Source organism: Pristis pectinata, chromosome 11 (genome assembly GCF_009764475.1).
Source record: "Pristis pectinata isolate sPriPec2 chromosome 11, sPriPec2.1.pri, whole genome shotgun sequence".
Lineage (NCBI taxonomy): Eukaryota > Metazoa > Chordata > Chondrichthyes > Rhinopristiformes > Pristidae > Pristis > Pristis pectinata.
The window spans coordinates 54084686-54107681 of NC_067415.1; positions in this window are offsets into that span (position 1 = coordinate 54084686).

Here is a 22996-nt window from a genome sequence, read left to right on the forward strand (position 1 = left end):
TTGTGATCGATGGTGTTTCAATATGCCGAAAACTTCCTGAGCTGTTGTCCAATACATCAATACACCTTGAGGGAACTCCTGCTTAGTAGTCAAATTAGGATCAGCAAGATTCACCAAGCATTGTGTCAAAACACCAAGTTCCTTAGCCGTATGTCCCTTATTAACAGTAAGTGTAACATGTGGATGGATTAACCCTGTTTGCTTCCACATCATATCTGGCACTTCTGCAATCAGGGCTGTTCCCTGCCGTCCCTCAACTTTCCCTGTCAAGCGTACATTAACAGTGTGTCCTTTATACGCCTCATAGAAATGCTCTTTCTCCCAATCGTGACCAGTGGGATCATAGCACAGGGTGACATGAGGGTTAGGCAGGTCAGAAAAGAGCAGCTCTGGGGGAAAGTCTACTGACCGCCATTAGAGAGGGCTGACTGCCATGAGGACTCGTGGCTGTACAGAGGGTGAACTCACATAGAGCCCCCTATCGGTGCACAATATTTCCACTCCAAGTCCCTTGAGCAAGTCCCTTCCAGCCAAATTGAAACCCAGATTTGCTGTAATAGTGAAAGGCAGCATATGGGTAGCATAATCATGTTACTTGTAAAGGTGCTGTAGTTGGATAGTCTCTGAGATTACTTTCCAGTCCAGACATTTGAACAATGTGAGTAGTTACAGGGAATCCATATTCTTCCATGAGTTCCTGATCCAGGGTGGACAAGGTTGCCCCTGTATCAATCAAAAATGGAAGAGAGACTCCCTGCACATTCATCATCACAATGGGCTTCCTTTTGCTATGAGTGGCAGAGCCCTTCCTTCGACCTCGAGTCATTGTCTGAAAGGATTGTTAGTGGTGAAGGGTGCCATCCTTCTCTCATACCTGCCGTCCATATTCTCCTGGTAATTAAAAGGACAGTCCCATTGCCAGTGTCCTTCTCTACCACAATTAAAGCAGACATCCCTGTGTGGTGGTGGTGGTCCATTAAAAACATTAGGGCGACTCTGAGGTCCCTGACCCTGCCCCCACGACCTTCTCCTTCCTTGCTGATAGGACCTTTGGAGGAGAGTCTGTGCTGGTCCTTCCGGAGGACCACCACTGCTGGGGTATGCACAATCATCCCAATTATCTGCCATTTGTGCATGTAGGGGGAACTCATACTTCACATGGGGCTTGGTTGAGGGTCCAGTTTCCTCTCTATTGTTGGACCAAAAAGCCAACATTGCCCTGTGGGATTGTTCCCCTGTATTATCACACCAGTCCAGGTTAGTCTTTACCAATGATACTGTTTTCTCTGGGAGGCACTGCATTAAAATCGCATTAAATTGGGCAGATGTCTGTCCATTATTGTATGCCTGATCTCCAACATATGTCTGATATGCTGTAGTGAAGCATTCCCAAAATTCCTGGGCTGTCTCTTTAAAAGTAGGTTTACATTCCAGAACCTTACTCATATCAATGGGTCTTTTCAAACTCTCCGAGAGAGCTGTTAACATAGTAGTAACTTGCTGATTCAGATTACCGTTTTTCTGATTTAAATCTTCATATGTATCAATAGGATTTCCCCCTCCTGCAGGAAGCAGCATTGCTGCCTTCCACCTAATATTCTCTTCAGGACATGAGCACCTGCTCGGGGATTGGGGACCACTTAAATAGGGCGCATTGTTACTTCAGGGACTTTCTTTCTCGTTTGTCTGGGGGCTATTTTCACACCGTCAGCTATCGTTTTTATTGCTTGCTCATCCTTGATGGGAGCCTGGGCTTGAGGCATTTGCTCCGTCTGTGCCGGCAGTGCTGGAGCTTGGTGATCTGGGGGTCCCTGAGGGGCATACAGGGGTGGTCTCGCCCACAAGGAATCTTCCAATTCCTCATCCTCATCATTCTGCAAGAACAGGGTCACCATGCCTGACAGTGGGTCCCTGGGGTCATTATCAATTTTACTACTTTTGGCCATTTTATTAATCAATTGACGCTGTGCTTTGTTATCTTTACGCTCCTATTCTAGCTTGTCATATCATTCACACTCAGCCTTTAAAACCTCCCAGTTTTTGGGTGCACCCTCCCTCGTACATAACTCAGTCCCTCTTCGACATGCATTACCCCTCCAGCTACTCTCTTTTGTCTTCCGCCACTCTTATCCTACATTCCTTTCCTCTCTTTAGTACATAATGTTGCTCATTAACTATTCAAAACTTAACTTATTAGAACTCAATTCTCAAAAAATGTTACGTAATTTGAAAGACAAAAATAACCCAAAAATAAACACTTATACATTAAAGTACCAATTTAAAAAAACATAAATTTCTACCACAAACCAAAAAGCACTCTTGAAATTAAAGAGCGGACTTAACATAAAATTATAAGATAACATGAAATAAGATAAGACTGAAATTAGAGCCTCAAAAAAAAGCAATTAAATTAAATATCTCCCTTGATGTCTTTTAAACAGATAACTTAATGCGCACCTAGTGCCACTGATCGGCCACTCTTCAATTAACAATTGTTGATACTGTTTTTGATGTTCTGGGTACAGGTAACACATCTGCTGCACCGGGGTACCTCCCTCACTTTTATCAAGAGACTGTCCCATTCTGATTTATGTCTGATGTCCGAATCGCAATTTACCCTGACCTCACTGCCTCAAATCGAATTACAATTTGTCCCAGACTATGTTTCTAAATGAACAGTATTTCAAAATGAACTCTGTTTCCCAAACAAACTCTGTAGTACTACTTTATTTTTCCAAACGAAGTTACTTGTACCATATGAACTTTAATACCAAACGAACTTTAAGTACTTATTTCACCAAGCGAATTTACTTCTTTTTATACCATATGACAGTCTTAAAAATAACACACTCCTACCATAAATCTCTGCTGGTTCTTTGGGATTTCGACAGGGGAACCAGATCAACCTTGGATGAGGGACCACAGTGTTCCTGGAGGTCAATGTAGGAGTCAGACACAAGGGGTCTGAAGGCGTCTTGTTTCTCCCGTTGACCTTCCGAACGCCATCGGCCACTTACTCAGTCCGGAGGTGTCCGGGTCCCTGTGAAATCCTGCCGACTAACGCCAATGTCAAAATCAACCCACACTCTGTAATGAATCAGACAACAGCAGAACCAAAGAACTTACGATAAATGCTTTATTAGGTTTTGCTAGCGGGAGTGAGGGATACAGAGAAAGAGTAAACAATGTAACCCTAGCTCTGTACTGATACCCACTCAAAGAAGACTCGGTTACAACGTATCTTTATACTCATTTTCATGGGAAAGCTAGGTGAGAAGTTAAACTTGCACAGGCAATTATTTACATAAAGTTTTTAACATAACAAGATATGTCTAAAAAACTACTTCTTTCCCACTTACACCTGGCATTAAAACTAGACAAAACTAATATCACACCATGCCTGAGATCATTCTTTACTCTGGGAAGGCACTGACAATGAGAAGCATACCATTAACCCTTACATTGCCAGTCACTAACCCTTGCATTCCCAGCTATCTTTCACGCCCTCGCCTTTTTATTCTCACTGACTCCCCTCCATGTCTGCACGATTACTGCCTCCCCTTCCCTCCCCTAATCTGCCCTCCTGACTGTCTCACTGCCTCCCATCACTGTCTCACTGCCTCCCATCTCTGTCTCTGCCCCCACTCTGTGTCTGATGCTATAGTGATGACACAGCTTTCTGTCAGCAAGGCTCAGAGGTTGTAAAGTAACAGCTTTGGTAACCCTGCTTCCAGCCTGTGATCCCACATCAGATGACACGGACTGTTGCCTTGCCACCCGAGAGAGAGAGGCAATGGCTCCCTGGGGGCATGAATTTTCTGCCCTTACCAAGGATGGTGGAGATCACATCTCCCTATGTCCATGCCCTTGCTTTCCCTCAGACCAGACAGCAGCTCCTCAGGGCAGACAGTGCAGTTGTAAGCTGAGCCATTGAAGCTTAGAGCTATTCAAGGCTGACCTGAAGGAGGAGTTTTGCATCCTTGGGACATCCCAAGACCATGAAATCACTTTCTAAGTTTAAACTTTTTGTGCTAGAAATTCTTCAACAGGTTTTATAAATCTTGCACACAAACTGTGTGCCTGACTTCCTGTCCACAATCCCCACCTTGTGTGGGAGGGAAGGGGTGAGAGGGAGGGCAGTTTGCAGCAGATTGCCTGGTGGGGAGTTGATTGGAGGGAGAACATCAGGGCATGTGGAGAAGGTCACAAGGGGAATGAAAGGGGTACTTGATCAGTGAAGATTTGTGTGAGAATTGGAGCTGAGAGAGATGATCTAGGGGAAGAATGCAACAGTGGAATGATGGGAAATCAGGGGTGGCAAATAGTGGGTGGGAGAAGACTAAAATGGAGGGTGAGGAGATAAGAGGAGGTTGAGGAGGAGACTGGATTATGTTGGAGAATACTGGAGTGGACTGGAGTGGAGACAGGGAGAAATCGAGTGGGCCATGGAGAGACCAGGAAGGGCCAGGGATTGGGGAGAGATTGTAGTGGGCAGGGGATGACATCAGAGTGGAGCAGTAAGGAGATCAGAGGTGGCTGCAGAGAGTTTGGAGTGGCCTGGAGAGCAGGGTGATCTAGGGAGGAGACCGGAGTGGTCTGGTAGGGTGGGGGGGGGGGGGGGGTTGGGCAGACGGTGGTGGGAAACCAGAATAAGGTGGGAAAGAATGTGCAAAATAGGAGCAGGAACAGGAATAGGCCATTTGACTCTTTAAGTCTGCTCTGCCATTCATCAGGATTGATTTCCCTCAATGCTCCCTTCTTACCCTCCTTTGATTCCCTTGAAATCCAGAAATCTATCAATCAGTGTTTTAAATGATCTCCATAACTGAACCTCACAGACCTCCAGGACCGAGGAGTCCAAAGTTCACTACTCTCTGCATAAAGAAATTTCTCCTCATCTCAGCCCTAAATGGCCTGTCTCTTTCTCTGAGACTGTGACCCCTAGTCCGAGATTCCAAACCAGGATAAACATCCTTCCTGTTGAGGCCTGTAAGAATTTTATAAATTTCAATGGGATTTCCTCTCATTCTTTTAAACTCTAGAGCATATAAGCTTGGTCTATTCAATGTCTCCTCAGATGGCAAACCTACCATTCCTGGAATGAGTCTAGCTAATATTTGCTGCACTCCATCTATAGCAAGTGTCTCCTTTTTAAGGTAAAGACACCAAGTTACAACAATGCCCCCGCTGTACTCTCACCATGCCCTGTATAATTGCTGAAAGGCATCCTTACTCCTGTGTTCAAATCCTCATCATAAAATACCATTTCTTACCTAATTGTTTAATGTACCTTCATGTTGTTTTTCAGTAATTTTTGTACAAGGTTACTTTGAACTTTAATATTACTCAATCTCCTAATATTTTTTAAAAGACTCTGCTTTTGTGCTTTGTGCATTAAAGTGGATAACTTCCATTTTTCCATATTATATTGTATCTGCCTGTTCTTGCTCAGCTTGTCTATATCCCCTCACTGGGCCAGAAGATGATAGGAGTGGACCAGGGAGGAGACGCAGGTAAGGTGCAAGGATGAGATGAGGTGGTCTAAGATACTGGAGAGATGACTGCTCGGAGTGATGAATGTTGGGAATGATTATTAATGGGAGGAGATTGGTGAGAATCTGGGACATCAAAAGCCAACCAAGTCCATTTGCAGTGGCTGTGGGAGATTGGGTTATGATCATTGAGTACTTACCTTAAAGAAGATTGACACTTTCCTAATTGACCTTCACTGCTGAACTGTGTTCTGGGTTCTGGAATTGTCCTTTGCCTGTTACTTAAAACCAGCTGTTGCAACTGAAGCCATGCTGTTCACTCTCAGAGTGTGTACAGTAGAAAATCAAACCAATGTCATTAACCATGTGTTCAGTGCTGACCAAAGTCCTGCATATATCAAATAGCATTAATGTATTTGTACATCATATGTACAGAGGAATGTAGTGCACGTTATGGAAGAGAGCTGTGTGCACACAATGTGTTTGATTGCATTTATCAATCAGATTTTCAATAAATTTTTTTTGCAGAGCACATAAAAACATAAGGTTATAGTTTAGGAATCCTGGGCCTGCCTGCCTTCTGATGTACTTCCTGTAAATGTATTGAGGCTGGTCTATTGGTGTTATGTTTCTTGCAATGATGTCATTGAAAGCAAATAACAGCAGCCTGGTTTCTTAGACTGTAGATTTCTCTGCTGACACTTTGTTTTAAGCCGATACGTCCTTTCCTGATTGTTCTCTTTTCGGCTTTGCGGAACAACCACTTAGGGATAAATTGAAGCATTTTGATGTTCTTTGAAAATATTAATCTCTTTTAATTTTATTCTTTTGCTCCTATCCTTCATTCTGCATGTATGCCTTTTGATGAAGGATGAAGTGTGTGAGTAAACTGCTTGGACAAAATCTTCTATTGAGAGGTACTGATGTGGTTGTAATCTCTACATTCCCATATTAATTAGCTCAAATAATGGGGACTGAAGAAAATGACATTTCATGTGCTTTTCAACATTTTGGCTGAGGAATTTTTGGCCAAGGGCTTAAAATATGAGCTATGTTAATGTGATTTTTTTTATATAAGCAAAAACTTGCCCAAGGTGTCTTCTGAGGTCAACGAATGAACTGTTAGCCAGGCAAGTTTAATTAGTCAGTGGGATGTTTCAGCGCTAGGACTTAAAATCATTTTTTAAAATTTCCCTAGAACTCTGAGAAAAGGTTTTAAAAATCAGAATTCAGGCACGAAGAGGGTGAAATTTACTTTGGCTGGGACCACTGTTTAGGTGATAATAAATTTGAACATCATTATACAACTAGACTGATTTTCTTTTCCTTTGTCTTTGAAGTCAAAGGTTGCAATAGCTATTCCTTTTACCTCCAAAGTTTTCCGGAGCAATACATATCATAATTACCCTCACGTTCTTCCAATTATTTGCCTATTGGTCTATCAACAGGTTTGTGTTGTAAAGATGATTTACAGGCTCACCAAATATTTCAATAAAGAACACTCCTTTCAGTCACTATCATCGTTCTCATGTCTTGTCATTGGACCAAGAACTCACTCTGTCAGATCTGTGTAGTAGCTGGAGTGCATCATCCACCCCACATCAAGAGAATTCAAATACAGACAACTTCCACTCCCCAGAACTGCTGTGGAAGCCTATCATCCTTAACTCCAGTGGACTGTCAAATAAGATTTAAAGTAGGAAGGATATTGCATTTTGTGCTTGATCTTCAGTCATGAGGAGCTGTATTAAATTAACCCAAGCTTGAACACTGGCTGGGAATGAAATTTAATTACTTTGATCAATAGGCTTTTCCTTTAATTATTTGTGAAAAATACAATTCTGTCTTACAGGACTCCACCCTTGAATTACAAGAGAGCTGCTGGAAAATGTAAGGTCACAAGAGATTATTTTGCCTATTATCAACATTTCTTATTTTGATACTTGAACAGTTTAATAGTAAAAGAAGCACAACATAATTCACAGAAGAAAATTTGCAAAGCATTTGGAAATACTGTATACACATTTGCAAAAAGGTGTTACACTTCTAATAATTTTTGAACTTATTTTAGAAAGATATAAGATTCTGAGGAGCTTGATTAGATGGATGCTTGAGAGGATGTTTTCTCTGATGGAGGAATCTAGATTCAGAATAAGGAGACACCAATTTAAGAAAGAGATGAGAAGGTATTTCTTCTCTCAATGTGAATTTTGGAATGCTTTACTCCAGGGAACTGTGGAAGCAAAATATTGAATATACTTAAGGATCGTACAGAGAGATTTTTAGTCAGCAGGTAAGTCAAAGGTTATGGAGAATAAGCAGGAAAATGAAGCTGAGACCAAGGTCAAATTAGCCATGATATTAAATAGTGGAACAGGCTTGAGTGGATAAATGCTCTTCTGCAAGTATTTCTTAAATTCTTATATTCTGACTTTGTCACAGTGTGCTAAAATAAAAAAAAACAGTCTTTGAGCCAGGAATACCCAAAACCAGGAACATTATTTCAGTGAAATGAGAGAATAATATCAATAAAATGATGAAAGATGTTCAAGAACATTTCAGTAGAAGACAGTAAAAGGTGTAATGCTGAGTATGCAGGATAAATAGATTCCAAAAAGCCAACAAGTTCAGATGAACTAAATGTAACTTCAACAAAAAAATATAAAAATTAGATAAATAGCGAAAAAAGTGCCTATTCCAATACTGCAGGGAAACTCAAAAAAGAGCTCTTGTGGCTGGACACTAGAAAAGGCAATAAACATTATTTATAGCAGCAAAGGAAAACCTGATGCAGACGTGTATAGAAACTAACCAAAACACTAGAAACATTCTTTCAGGCACAGAAAAAGTGAAAACCATAAAAATCAGAAACAAGTTGAAACTGAAGCTGTGGATATGTCCTGGATATGTGGAAGGTACAAACAATGTGCCGTCTCTGAATAAGCATTGTTTAAGTAAAATTGAGAAAGAAATTGTATCATTTGAGGACATACGATGTAAAATATCGCTGCACATTAGATCCAGGGCAGTTCTTGAGCAGCTGAGGGCAGTGATTTAATTATGTATGATTCATGTGAGGAGCAGTGCGAAGCTCAGAACATGTACAATTTTGAGTGTTTGTACAGGAAGCACAAAATCTATCTGTCTGATCTCCAGCAAGACAGAAGTGCTTAAGGAAATAGATTCAGTCAGTGGGCTTCAACTGGAATGCAGGATGGACAATGGCACAGGCATCTCACATCTCCAACAGATGAACAGGCCTCATGGCAGTGGAAGTGGGTGTACTGGAGCAGGTGGGCTCCTCTATTACCCAAAAACTCAGAAGAAGGTGCTATCCTGACCCTGTAGACATCAGGCCCATCAATGACAATTTGATGGCTGGCTTCAATGGCTTTATGGCAGACTCCCTGACAGAGGCCCAGAAAAGAGGAGTCCCTTAATTTACACTTGGATTTGTAGTTTAAGCCCAGATAACTTTTCTTGGCGTGTATGAATGATTCAATTTTGTATCAGCAATGTCAAACATGCTTTAGACACTGATTGATGTCACTGCTGCGGACCCAGCCACCACAGTGCATAGGTGTGCCACGAGTACAGAGGTCAGCAATTCAATTTCTGACCTCTGTTTTTGAAGTACAGATCATGTTTCTCAATCACCAACAAATCAATCATGTGGCACATAAGAAGCATGCTCTGCAAGATTGAATTTCTTAGCTAATGACTTCACAATAACAGCGATGGAAGTCTTAAGCAGAATAAGTAAGCTTAAAACCAATAAATCACTGGAGCCAGAAGATAATTATGTAAGTGTGCTATAAAGGTCTAATCAAGAGCTAATCAACAGCATGGAGGTGCCACTAAATTGGAAGCAAGTTAGTGGGAAGTAGTTTTCAAAATGGAGGACTAAACAGAACCAGAAAACCAGAAATCTATTTATCATTTCTACTCCATGTCAAATCATCAGAGAGAACCTGAGGATCATCTTTACATCAATAATCTAGTTGACAGCAATTGACATAGATTCTCATTTTCTCTGAAGAACTCAATGGATAAGCACTATGATATGATGCATTTCAATACTCACAAGGCTCCTGGTAATGTTTCATGTGGAAGGCTATTACTAAACTTGAAAAGGTGAAGATTCAGTGCAACAAGAACAGATAATGCTGAACATACTCAGCAAGTCAGTATCATTTCAGGACTGAAATCAGGAAGTTCTTCACATTGAAGGTGATCAATAGAATCCTTGCAGTATATTTGGAGATGGTGTGTGGGGTCAAAATTGCAGTGCTGATAATAAGTCTCCATGACAATCTTTAGTAGGCACCAGTAGGTTCAAAACTTGGGTAAACATGTTATTGCAAACCAACAACTAACAATTAACAATTAATTTAAAACAGCTCTTCCTTACATCACATCATTGTTAAAGACATGCATATTGACATACACATGTACCACACCACTTTTCCCAGATGAAGGGTGTTTCACATATATTCAGCAACTTCAGGTTCACTCTGTTAATTGATCTCTGAAACGCTTAGGCCTCCCTTAACAATATGAAGGTTGTTGGTGTAGTGGTTACTGCTTGACATGATGAGTTTTGATATATTACATCTTGACTCAACTTATTGATCCATGTATCCTAAGTACTGTACTGGTTCCATATCCAGTTCTTGGCATTACATATTTCTCCAAGAAGTTCTGAAATGTTCCTCGCAGGAATCACTGCAACATTTGGACTTGCAGACACTTCCAATCTCTCCTCCAATTTGCAAAAAATATCCATTAACACTACAGACTTGTACCGCCCCATCAAAAACCCTCTTCTGTGTGATGTACCTGCTCATTTGCCTCAGTACTCCTGTGTTGTCTGAATGGCTTCCTTTTGCCCATTTGTTGTTTAGACCCAAATCATGATTTTGCTTTTGTTCCAACTGTAGTCTCACTTTCATTCTCTCTTCCAAGCTAGGCTGTAGCAAGCTCAAGTTCACACAAGGTCTACAGCACATCAGCAGCTCTGCTGGGGGCAAATCTTGTGAAATATGGCATTTTATGATACAAGAAATTAGGTAAACAATGATAGATAGCTCGATGAAAAAACCTTGGAAAACCTGTCTCTTCAAGGTTTCCTTTAGATCTTTCAGCTACACCATTGAAGGCTGATGGTATGAGGAAATTAATGAATGCTTGATGTAGTTATTCTTCATGAAGTGTTCAATCCTGTATGACATCAGTTGAGGTCTGCTACTCTTCAGGTGTACCATCTGTTGCAAGTATTTGTTGTCCCACCTCAGCTGTACTTTCTCCTGTCATAGTCCCACATGTCAAATTTCAATCTGTTTAGAATAAACATTAATTAAGACCCGAAAGTTGTCATTGTCTTTCTGACTGAAATGGTCATGTCAGTCACCACCAAGTCTGTAGGGATTTAATTGTCATTAAATTTTATGGATCTTTATCAACATCTGGCCAATATAAAAAGCTTCTGGTAATAGCGTTCATATGATCTGAGTGTATTTCATCTGGGATTTGCCTTCTCAGGGCATTGGGGATGATTATTCTGTGTCACCATTTGATTCTAGACTAGTGTATGATTTCATTCTTCTGCTGTAAGATTGTTACAAATCTACATTTGGAGACTTATGTGAATTAGTCTAACCTTTGAGAGTTTGTTCATAGGTTCTTTTCAAAATTGTATCTTTCCATATTGTCTCAGTGATATCCACAGCTGTGTCTTGCTGTAATCAAAAATTGTGCATGGACTACCAATGTCAGAGTCTTCATGTGATAGGTGAGGTAGAGTTTCTTGAACAGTAAATATATCATTCCCAGAGCAGCTCCACAGCATTTGGCTGACGAAGAAAAAGGCTGTTTGAAGATTAAAATGTTAAGCTTGATATAAAATCCATGGTCTACTGGCCAGCAGTGATTGCTGCATTCGTGCATGGTTATAAGACTTGGACTACCTACAGCAGGCACCCCAAGGCCTTGGAAATATACCACACTGTTGTCTCTGCAAAATCCTCCAAATCTACTGGAAGTATGGGCGAACCCACGTCACCTTCTTCTCTCAAGCCAACATTGAGGATCTACTTGCACTCAGTCAACTCTGTTGGCAAGCTACATGGTTTGTGTACCTGACACCAGACTGCCAATACAGACATTGTATTCTAAACTTTGTCAAATTAAGGGATTAACTGGTGGACTGAGAAAAAGATTCAAGTATGTTCTCTAAGACTTCTTGAAGAAATGCAGTAGTCCCTATATGTCCTGAGATTCCTGGTCCAAAATCTCTTAAAGTCATAGAGTAATACAGAATAATACAGCACAGAAACAGGCCCTTCAGCTCAACTGGTCTGTGCCAAGAAGTGGTGAAAGAACGTTTGATTGGCACTGAGAACTTTGAGTGTGTGGGTCGTGTGTACACAAAAGTTCTGTGTAAGAAGCAGAAGGGCACACCATTTCACAAACTACACACTTCCTGCTTCTGTCAGGCACCACCTGCCTCATCTTTGGGTGAATCTGTGGTTCCCATATTTGCTTCATCGTTAGAACCCAAAAGACATAAGTGGAAGCAAATCATTCTCAATCCTGAGGGGCCACCTAAGACGAAACATATCTGCCCAAACAATCTCTTTCACTTTTAGCCCATCCTCGCCTAGCAACATCAGTTAACTCTGTGCAGTCAATTATGACTGCCAGCATTCTAATCAGTAATCTTTATGACACACAATACATTGCATTGGCATTGGTATTGGTATTGATATTGGTTTGTATTGTCACTTGTACCGAGGTACAGTGAAAAACTTGTCTTGCATACCGATCATACAGGTCAATTCATTACACAGTGCAATTACATTGAGTTAGTACAGAGTGCATTGAGGTAGTACAGGTAAAAACAATAACAGTGCTGAGTAAAGTGTCACAGCTACAGAGAAAGTGCAGTGCAGATAGACAATAAGGTGCAAGGTCACAACAAGGTAGATTGTAAGGACAGAGTCCATCTCATTGTATAAGGGAATGATTCAATAGTCTTATCACAGTGGGATAGAAGCTGTCCTTAAGCCTGGTGGTATGTGCCCTCAGGCTCCTGTATCTTCTACCTGATGGAAGAAGAGAGAAGAGAGAATGACCCGGGTGGGTGGGGTCTTTGCTTCACAAAGGCAGTGAGAGGTATAGACAGAGTCCAAGGAGGGGAGGCTGGTTTCCGTGACGTGCTGGGCTGTGTCCACAACTCTCTGCAGTTTCTTGCGGTCCTGGGCAGAACAGTTGCCATACCAAGCCATGATGCATCTGATCTTCAGTGCTTCAGTTGAGCATACTTTGAGACTCTACCAAAGGTAGATGGTTGAATTTGGTCCCATAGCCATCTCTACTGTGATAAAACAATCCACTTCCTTTCCAGTCCTGATGAAGGGTCTCGACCCAAAACGTCAACTGTTTATTTCTCTCCATAGATGCTGCCTGACCTGCTGAGTTCCTCCAGCATTTTGTGTGTGTTACTGTGGTATCAATATTTGTTTTGATAGTCTGGTAATTTATTTATATTTTTATGCTGAAATCTTGCTGTGTTCCACCATTTTCATTAGTAATACAGATGCTATGTACAGTATGTCTATTTTGCTTATCCGATAACTTCCAAGATTTGCAGCCTCTTTCACTGCATTTTCCAATTCTACACATTTTCTCTCTGTGCAGGGATGGAACCAACAACACTCCTTTAATTAGTCATTTTGGTTTTGGATCCACACACAATCACTATATGATATTTCTTCTCACATACAGAACACTTTGCTGCCATATGGGAACAGAAGCTCAGTGAATAGCTGCCATTGCACCTGTAGCAAGAATTCCATGGTCTGCACTGATATGGTGCTGATCTTGCTTCAGGCATGAAGCTTTCACTGCTGCTTTCTGACTATAAGCTACCATTACGGTTGGTGCCTGTTCATCACTTAAGTCATATAAATCTAATTCAATGCCTGTGCATTTTTAACATAAACCTCTACTTTGAGGATATTGTTAAACAAGAAGAACATTTCTGTTCTTTCCAAATATGTTGTGATAAACTCACATGCTCAATTGTGCACATCAAAGCTGCCTAAGGAATGTCTCTTCTCTCTAGCTGCCACTTTGTTTGAATTTTTACATAAGCAGCAACATTGCTGCACTCAAGGCTTCTCTGCCCTATCCTCCTGGAATGCTTAATTCCTCTCTGTGCTACAGGCTAATGCTGTCTGTGTTCTAACTTGCTGCGACTTACATAGATTCACTGGATCACTGTGTACCAGGAAATCTTTAACATGCGTGCCATCTTCTCTCCTGACTGCTGAGTCTTGGAGACACATGGTTAGTGCCATTGATCAACAATATTCAGTAAAATGCTTCAAGGAGTTTCTTTGCACCAGTGTTTTTGTTTTCTGGAGCTGCTGTACCTTAGTTGTTCAAACCACCCTCATTGCAATGTTGTGATGTATTTGGAGATTTCAGTGAGCTAAATTTGTGCTGGCAAATATTGTTTATAATCTCTGGAAAGTACCAGGATCTTCAAAATACTTTATTGCAGACTAACAGTAGCAAACATATGTGCTTACAGCACAAGCATGATGATGTCATTACATTACATATGTGATTTATTTACATATCTACAAACAAATATATCACAGTACTATGGGAACAAACATGGAATTATTTAAGAAACAATTGCACCTTTCAATGTGGTCATTGGGTTCTTTTCAGGTGGATAAGTGAATCATAAAATCATAGAATCATATCACGGGATCACTAATTCCATCCCTTGGACTTTTCCCTGCAGCCTTACAATTTTTTTCCTTGCCATGTATATTTATCCAATTTTCCCAAAAATCCCAGTGGAACATTTCCATCTCTTCAACTGCAGGCAGTGCATTCCAGAATCCAACAACACAAAAAAATGATCCTCATTAATTTTCTTCCATTTTATTTTGTACCCATGACCTTCAGTCCTCGACCCCTCCAACAATAAGAGCAGCCCCCAATTACCCACTCTGTTCAGATCCCTCATTATTTTATATACTTTTATCATATCTCCCCTCACCCTTCTGTACTCCAAAGTAAAGAGCCCCAGCCCTCCAAATCTATTCTTTAACTGTAGTCCTCATCCCAGGAACCATTCTCATAAGTTTCCTCTGCACACTGCCTCTACAGCTTTTTGATAATAAGGAATCAAACACAATACTGTAACTGAGACTGGACCAGTGTCATATAAAGGTTCATTGTGACCTTCCTGTTTATGTATTCTGTGCCTCTATTGATAAAACCCAGAAACGTGTCTGTAAAGATAGGCCAAATGTGCAGTTCCACATGTGGAATTACTATTCCAGTGTTCTGTCAGCTGCCTTCTACCAATACCAATGTTGTGCAGGCTTCAATTCATCTAAGCCTATGTTGCTGGTACCCTCTCTATACCAAGTCCCATTCATTTATCATACCTGTTTGTGCTGATCTACATACAAATCTGTTTCCGTAATGCCTCCAAATACACCTTTTCTTTGCATTTACATCAATTCCTTGCTCTGTCAACTCATGGAGCCTTTCTCAGATGACTCAGAACTTCCTGTTCCTCAGACTTTGCCGTCTTGATTCACCACTAGAATTCACCAGAATTCCGTCACCATGTGTTACCAGTATCCTCCTATGAGACCTGCCATAACATTTGTTAGACCAAGTTTTCTATCACCTTGCCTAAAATCTCCCTCACTTCCTCTGAATTCACTTTTTTCTGGTTACATCTTTGAATACCATTTTAGTTTTCTGTATAAATGCAAGTTGTTATTAAAATAAAATTGTTAACAACTGTCCAATGGATATTACCTTCCTCTAGCTATTTGATCAACAACTTATATCTCTTTACATAAAAACGTAATGCAAATAAGAATGATACACATTACAAGATCAGTTCTTTAATTTTGCATCTGACAAAATTTTGTTGATTAATTGTACTTAGTTTTCAGACCAGGCTCAGGGGTAACATTCTCATTTCTGCATCAGAAGGTTGAAGGATCAAGACTTATACCAGAGTATCATGCCCATTAAACAGGCTACCATCTCGGTAAAGTGTTAAGGGCGTGCTGTGTTATCTAGTGTGCTTTGTTTCAGAGGAGGCTTTGAACTCAGATGTGTGTTATCTCAATTGACATTAAAGATGATATAACAAGGAGAGCATGGACATAATCAAGGTCAATGTTTATTATATCAGATTATCTGGCCATTAACTGTTGTTAATAAGATTCAGTTTTGCTTTAATTTGCAATGACAATACTTCAAAATTTCTTCATTGTTTGTAAAAAAAAATTTAAGTTCCAAAGTCATGAAAGGTGCAACATTGATGAAAACATTTTTCTTGCTCACTTAGTTTAATGGCATCAGAAAAATCTTGATTCTGTAAGAAATAAATATCAGATTGATGCACAAATGTTACAAGCAATAAACTGAAATGATCCCATAAAGGGAGAGGAAGCAATTTCACTAGTAGTTTTCAAAAGTGTGTTAGCTATCTGAAAAATATTGGGGATCTGACGGAGTATTTTTTTCAGACAGAATAGCTGGAATCTGGAACACACTGCCTGAGGACATGGTGGAGGCAGGTACTCTCACAACACTTAGAAGGATCCAAACAAGTACTTGAATTGCCACAGCACAGAAGCTGCAGACCAAATGTGGGTAAATGGGACCTGTATGGATAAGTGCAATAGTCAACATGGATGTTGCGCTGAAGGGCTTGTTTCTGTGGCATATAACTCTGTGATTCTATGATGTATACTTCAAAAAAGAAAAGGTGCCAATCCATGGAAAAGAGCAGGGGGGCAGGACTGACTGGATGGTCCTTACAAAGAGCCAGCAAAACATGATGGCTGAAATGGCCTCTTTCAGTAATGTATGATTCTATAACATTTACCTGTTTTCAAGATTTTACATTTACAATCTCGTTTTTACCTTGCAGAACCTATTCAATTCCAGGTTCCATCAATCTTTGCTCACCTCAACAATTTCAAGACATGAATAGGTCACGATTTAATATAGAACTAATTATTTATTATCCTACTCCTACACAGTCAAGAATAACACAACGGTCAACTTAATCATCATGAACAGAATTACAATTTGCTTTTAGAATTACAACACAGCATTAAGTGTTTTCATTTGAACAACACATAATGGTATCAGTCTTTGCCGGTTTCAGGATATCAATAATATTCAGTTCTCAGGAAATACAATCTGAACTTGTGAAATGTAGTCCTCTTCAGTTAATATGGCAAAGTAATTATGGCCCTTCTCACTGAAGTCTGGGGGAATTGATCTTACCTTATATTTACTTCTGGAAATTGGATTGAGAATGCTCCATGAGATTGGCTTTGGGAAGTTTATGCGGTATTCTCTTCAGATCAGAATGATTGAAGTATCCTGCCAATAAGCTAAAGAAAGGCCTTGAGGTTAAGGTAAAATGCTTTTTGTTAAATTGTTCACTGAATGTTTGGGCATCTGGCTGATGTTCTGTATGAACAACAAAAGTCTTCAAGGCTACTGATCGAGAGTACAGCTGAATGTATTTTACGTTTACAGCTACACTGGAGCTGCCCTACCTGTGTTTCTGGCGTTCTTCCAGCACAGCACACATGTGATATTAAGGTAAAGAGCAGGACTGGAAGTTTAAAGAGTATCATGGGATTTGGATATTAATACCTACCCATCATGAGTGTCCCTGAAAATGTAATGCTGGGCTTTCTTGAACTGCGAGTAGTTCCACAGAACTGAATTGTTACTTGAGAGTCAACCCAGGTGATTGAGTCACAAACAGACCAGTCTCAATTAAAGACACTCAGGCATTTTTCTGAAAGCTAGATAAGTTCTATAGCAATTTAACACCTTCATTTCATTTTTAGTGATGCATTCTTTCTATTTTACATGTTAAACCATTTATACATTTGCAAATTATCACAGTGAACTCTGCAGATCATTAATCCCACCCTTTGAATTACCGCTATGCAGCAGCTTGATAAACATTCTGATGTAAAAAATTCTGCTTTGCATAAGTTTAGCTGCTTCACAGACATCTATAATCATGACAGAATGGTTCCACCTTTAAATGTACATCTTTATCCAACAGTCTGCTATTACCAATTTGTCTTATTTCAACTTCCCTATAACTTTCACATAGGAATAAGAACTATTATATAATTGAAATGATCTATCCCTGATTGAGTTTTAAATCATTTTAATACCCTTAATAGTTGATGTAATTCTCCCTCAAAGACCTTACTTTCTTCCCTATTATAAATTAATGCCTCCCTTTATTCTGTATATCAGCATATCAAGAATAACAGTTCACTTCAATCAGTCTGAATACCACTCAACAAAATTGACAATGGTTCTAAAACAAACAGAAAACACATATAACAATTGTGCAATTATCATAGAGCTGCAGATAAATTCAACTCCAAACTTATGCCATCAATAATATATTCAGAAAAGGGTTCTTTATCTTACTGAAAATACTTGGGGTCAGCAATTTAGCAGATTAGATAATTGGTTATGTTATTGTCACATGTACCGAAATTGCATGCCGTCCATACAGATCATTTCACAACATAAATACATCGAGGTAGTACAAGGGAAAAGCAATAACAATGCAGAATAGAGTGTTGCAGTTACTATTACCGAGAAAGTACAGTGCGGGTAGACATTAAAGTGCAAGGGTCGTGATGAGGTAGATTTTGAGGTCAATAATTCACCTTTAAAGTACAGGAGGTCCATTCAATAGTCTTATAAAAACAGGATAGAAGCTGTCCTTGAGCCTGGTGATGTGTGTTTTCAAGTTTTCATATCTTCTGAAAGCTGGAAGGGTGGAGAAGAGAGAATGTCCAGGGTAAGAGGGGTCTTCGATTATATTGGCTGCTTTTCTGAGGCAGCGAGAAGTGCAGACAGAGTCCATGGAGGGAATGCCACTTTTCATGATGGGCTGGGCTGTGCTAACAATTTTCTGCAATTTCTTGTGGTCTTGGGCAGAGCAGTTGCCATACTAAGCCATGATGCAACCAGATAGGATGCTTTCTATGGTGCATCTATAAGAATTGGTGAGGGTCAATGAGGACATGCTGAATTTCCTTAGCCTTCTGAGGAAGTAGAGGTGCTGATGTGCTTTCTTGGCCATGGTGTCTCTGTGGTTTGCAGGTGTAGTGGGAGAAACAAAGTGAATGGCTCATGTGTGTGTCCTTTTATCAGAAATGCTTTTCTTTCCTTTGTAGCAGTCTTGAGCAAAAATGGATTTAAACATTAATGATGACAAAATATTTGTGGAATTGATGGTATTTATTGCTCTTCACATGAATTCAGTTGAATGAAGATCTTACCCAGAGCAATACACTTTAGAGGTTGAAGAAAATGGAGTTGCTCAAGAGCGTATGCTGTTGTAAAGTCAATACCAGTAAGGGCTTTTGAAGAAGAGATGATATGTTTTCATTCATTTCCACTTTTAGTTTGGTGGAAAAAATAGTTTGCTCCACCTTACTATCAGCAGCTAGGCTAAAACAATCATCTTTGCAACACCTTACAGTCAATGTTGTATGCTCATCGCTAACTACATGACCCTTCATGGCCAATGCCCATATGTTTGATCGTTTTGTTGCTCAAATTGTGTCACCTCCATATAAATGTCCTCACTTGTTGCATCTACCACTGCATACCTGTGTTTGTCACCGCCAGAGAGATATACTCCAAGGTGACTTGTTGGATCTCTAATCGTTAACCTTCCCATCAATGTCAATTCATCTAAAACTCACCAATCACCTCTTTCCTCAGTGATCTACACTGGGTTATGGTAATCCATGGGTGAAATTAGTTCAAAACTGATGATGGAGCATCAGCAATTTGGTTTATATTCTACGTGATTTTCTTTTTCATTGAATTCAGTTGTTTGACATCTCAATATTACCTATTTTGGACTCTTGCCTAAAATGAGTTTCACCTCCTTCTTCCTCAAGGTATTTTCCATATTTGTATGCATGTCCTTTATAGCCTTGCTCTCTGTATTTCTGTAATTTCTTCCAGCTTACAGCCCTCCTTGAACACAAATTTTTCTGACTCCTTTTATCTTGTGTATGCCAAACACTCGAGGACAAACCTCCAGCCATCTACGTTCAACAATCTGAGGTCCCTTCCTACAACCTTGCATCTTTCATTTCTTCAATATTATCCTCAATGCTCACCATCTTTCATTATCCCTTTTAACAATTTCTTCTCTGGCTCACTATCCATTTTTATTCCTTTAAACTTCTGATCAGGGGAATGGGACTGATGAAATTACTCTACTTGGAGCCAGCATAGGTCTGAATGATTGTATGATTCTATTCTAATTGATTTTATGATTTATTCTAGTCAATAATAAGCATAGTGGGCCTCTGTAGCTATATAAACCCATTACCATCATAGTAAATAATGGATTTGTGGTGGAAAACCTGAAATGAACTTGCAGACTCAGTTATTCAGAGGGCAGACCAGTAGAGTTAGCATGGTTGTATAGACACAGAGGGACATGTGAGCCACTTAACAATGAGAGAAAAAAACACACTCTGCCATGTGTTCCATGTGCTCCACGAATTGTCCTGTTGAAATGATAGACATCCAGGCAGTTAGTTAAGCTTCACCATCTAGTGGTCAAAGAGTCAGTCGATTGGACCACAAAGATTTGTTGGAATTCTTGGTTCTAAAACTCACTCAGATCAGATTTAGACTTTGACCTTCATCTCTGAGACCTGCCATCCCATGCCGTCTCTTACCCCATTTTAAAACAGATAAAACGATGAAGAATGCCTCTGGCATACCTATAACCCAGAGTCCACAACTGGGCCAGTGTTATATGTTTATTGGGTACGTATCCCAGCTGAGGCCCTTCTAGTTGAAAAGCCTGGTCCTATGTTTCACTGTGTCCATATATTTAGAATCATAGAATCATTGAACAGTACAGCACAGTACAGGCCCTTCGGCCCACAATGCTGTGCTGACCTTTAAACCTCACCTAAGACTGTCTAAACCCTTCCTCCCACATATCCCTCTATTTTAAATTCCTCCATATGCTTATCTAGCAATCTCTCGAATTTGACCAACGTACCTGCCTACACCACTGCCCCAGGCAGCACGTTCCATGCCCCAACCACTCTCTGGGTAAAAAGCCTTCCTCTGATATCTCCCTTGAACTTCCCACCCATTATTTTAAAGCCATGCTGGCGCTGGCTGTCTACTCTATCTATTCCTCTTAATATTTTGTACACCTCTATCATGTCTCCCCTCATCCTCCTTCTCTCCAAAGAGTAAGGCCCTAGCTCCCTTAGTCTCTCCTCATAATGCATACTCCCCAAACCAGGCAGCATCCTGGTAAATCTCCTCTACACCATTTACAACACTTCCACGTCCTTCCTATAATGAGATGACCAGAACTGGACACAGTACTCTAAGTGTGGTCTAACCGGAGTTTTGTAGAGCTGCATCATTACCTCGCAGCTCTTAAACTCGATCCCACGACTTATGAATGCTAACATCCGATAAGCTTTCCTAACTACCCTATCCACCTGCGAGGCAACTTTCAGGGATCTGTGGATATGAACCTCCAGATCTCTCTGTTCCTCCACACTACCCAGAATCCTGCCATGAACTTTGTACTCTGCCTTGGAGTTTGTCCTTCCAAAGTGTACCACCTCACACTTCTCCGGATTGAACTCCATCTGCCACTTTTCAGCCCAGATCTGCATCCTATCAATGGCCCTCTGCAATTTTCGACAATCCTCCACACTATCCACAACACCACCAACCTTTGTGTCATCTGCAAACTTGCTAACCCACCCTTCTACCCCCCATCCAAGTCATTGAATAAAATCACGAAAAGCAGAGGTCCCAGAACCTATCCTTGTGGGACACTGCTAGTCACAGCCCTCCAATCTGAATGCACTCCTTCCACCACAAACCTCTGCTTTCTACAGGCAAGCCAATTCTGAATCCACATGGCCAAGCTTCCTTGGATCCCATGCCCTCTGACCTTCTGAAGAAGCCTACTATGTGGAACCTTGTCAAGTGCCTTACTAAAATCTATGTAGACCACATCTACTGCACTACCCTTATCAATCTTCCTGGTCACCTCCTCAAAGAACACCATCAGGCTTGTGAGATATGATCTGCCCTTCACAAAGGCATGCTGGCTGTCCCTGATCAGACCCTGATTCTCTAAATGCCCATAGATCCTACTTCTAAGAATCCTTTCCAACAGCTTGCCCACCACAGACGTAAGGCTCACTGGTCTATAATTCCCTGGACTATCCTTACTACCTTTTTTGAATAAGGGGACAGCATTTGCCACCCTACAATCCTCTGGTACCATTCCCGTGGACAACAAGGTCTCAAAGGTCCTAGCCTATGGTTCAGCAATCTCCTCTCTCACCTCTCGGAGCAGCCTGGGGAATATTCCATCAGGCCCCGGGGACTTATCTGTCCTAATATTTTCTAACAGCTCCAACACGTCCTCTCTCTTGAACATTAACCTCACCAACACTGTCCTGAGCGTCATCAAGGCCCCTCTCCTTGGTGAATACTGAAGAGAAATATTCGTTGAGGACCTCACCCACTTCCACAGTTTCCAGGCACATCTTCCCACCTTTGTCTCTAATCAGTCATACTTTTACTCTCGTCATCCTGCTCTTCACATAAGTGAAAAATGCCTTGCGATTTTCCTTAACCCTACTTGCCAAGGCCTTATCATGTCACCTTCTTGCTCTCCTCAGCCCCTTCTTAAGTTCCTTCTTTGCTACCCTATATTCCTCATGAGCCCTATCTGATCCTTGCTGCCTACACCTTATGTATGCTGCCTTCTTCCTCCTAACTCGATGTTCCACCTCCATTTAATACTAACTGGTGAAATGTTACAGTTCCAAGCATGGCAAGAGAATGAAACCTGAGACTTAGCACCTTCATTCTCTCAGGTTTTTGGTGATTAACAACTTTTGAAAAAAGAAATTTTAAAAGAAATAAAAAGAAACAGTTTTCTGCAGTATGTTGTATTTTCACTAATGAGAAATGTCAGCAAGTTCAACTGCAGCTCTTGTATTTGGGAGTGAGTGAAGATAATGTATTATAAATGAACAGCACTGTATATGCATAAAACTAGAAGAGTAAAACTAGAAGAGATTTAAGACGATGCACAAACGCCACTGTTCAAGGTGCCAGATACCTTTTGACAGTTTCAAAAAGCTTTCCACTGTGTCTGGGGCTTGGAACGTACTTGTGTATCATTTTGTTGTATCTATCTCCTTTTCACAGTACAAGTATTTTGAAGCTTTGCATACAACTCTGATTTTTTGGCATTCCATCACTGTAGATGTTCTCTTTCAATAGCAGCAAAATTCTTCATAATTATTCTTTACAGTACAAGTATACAGATTTAAAATTTGTTCACTTGTGAACTGAACAATTATGTTTATCAC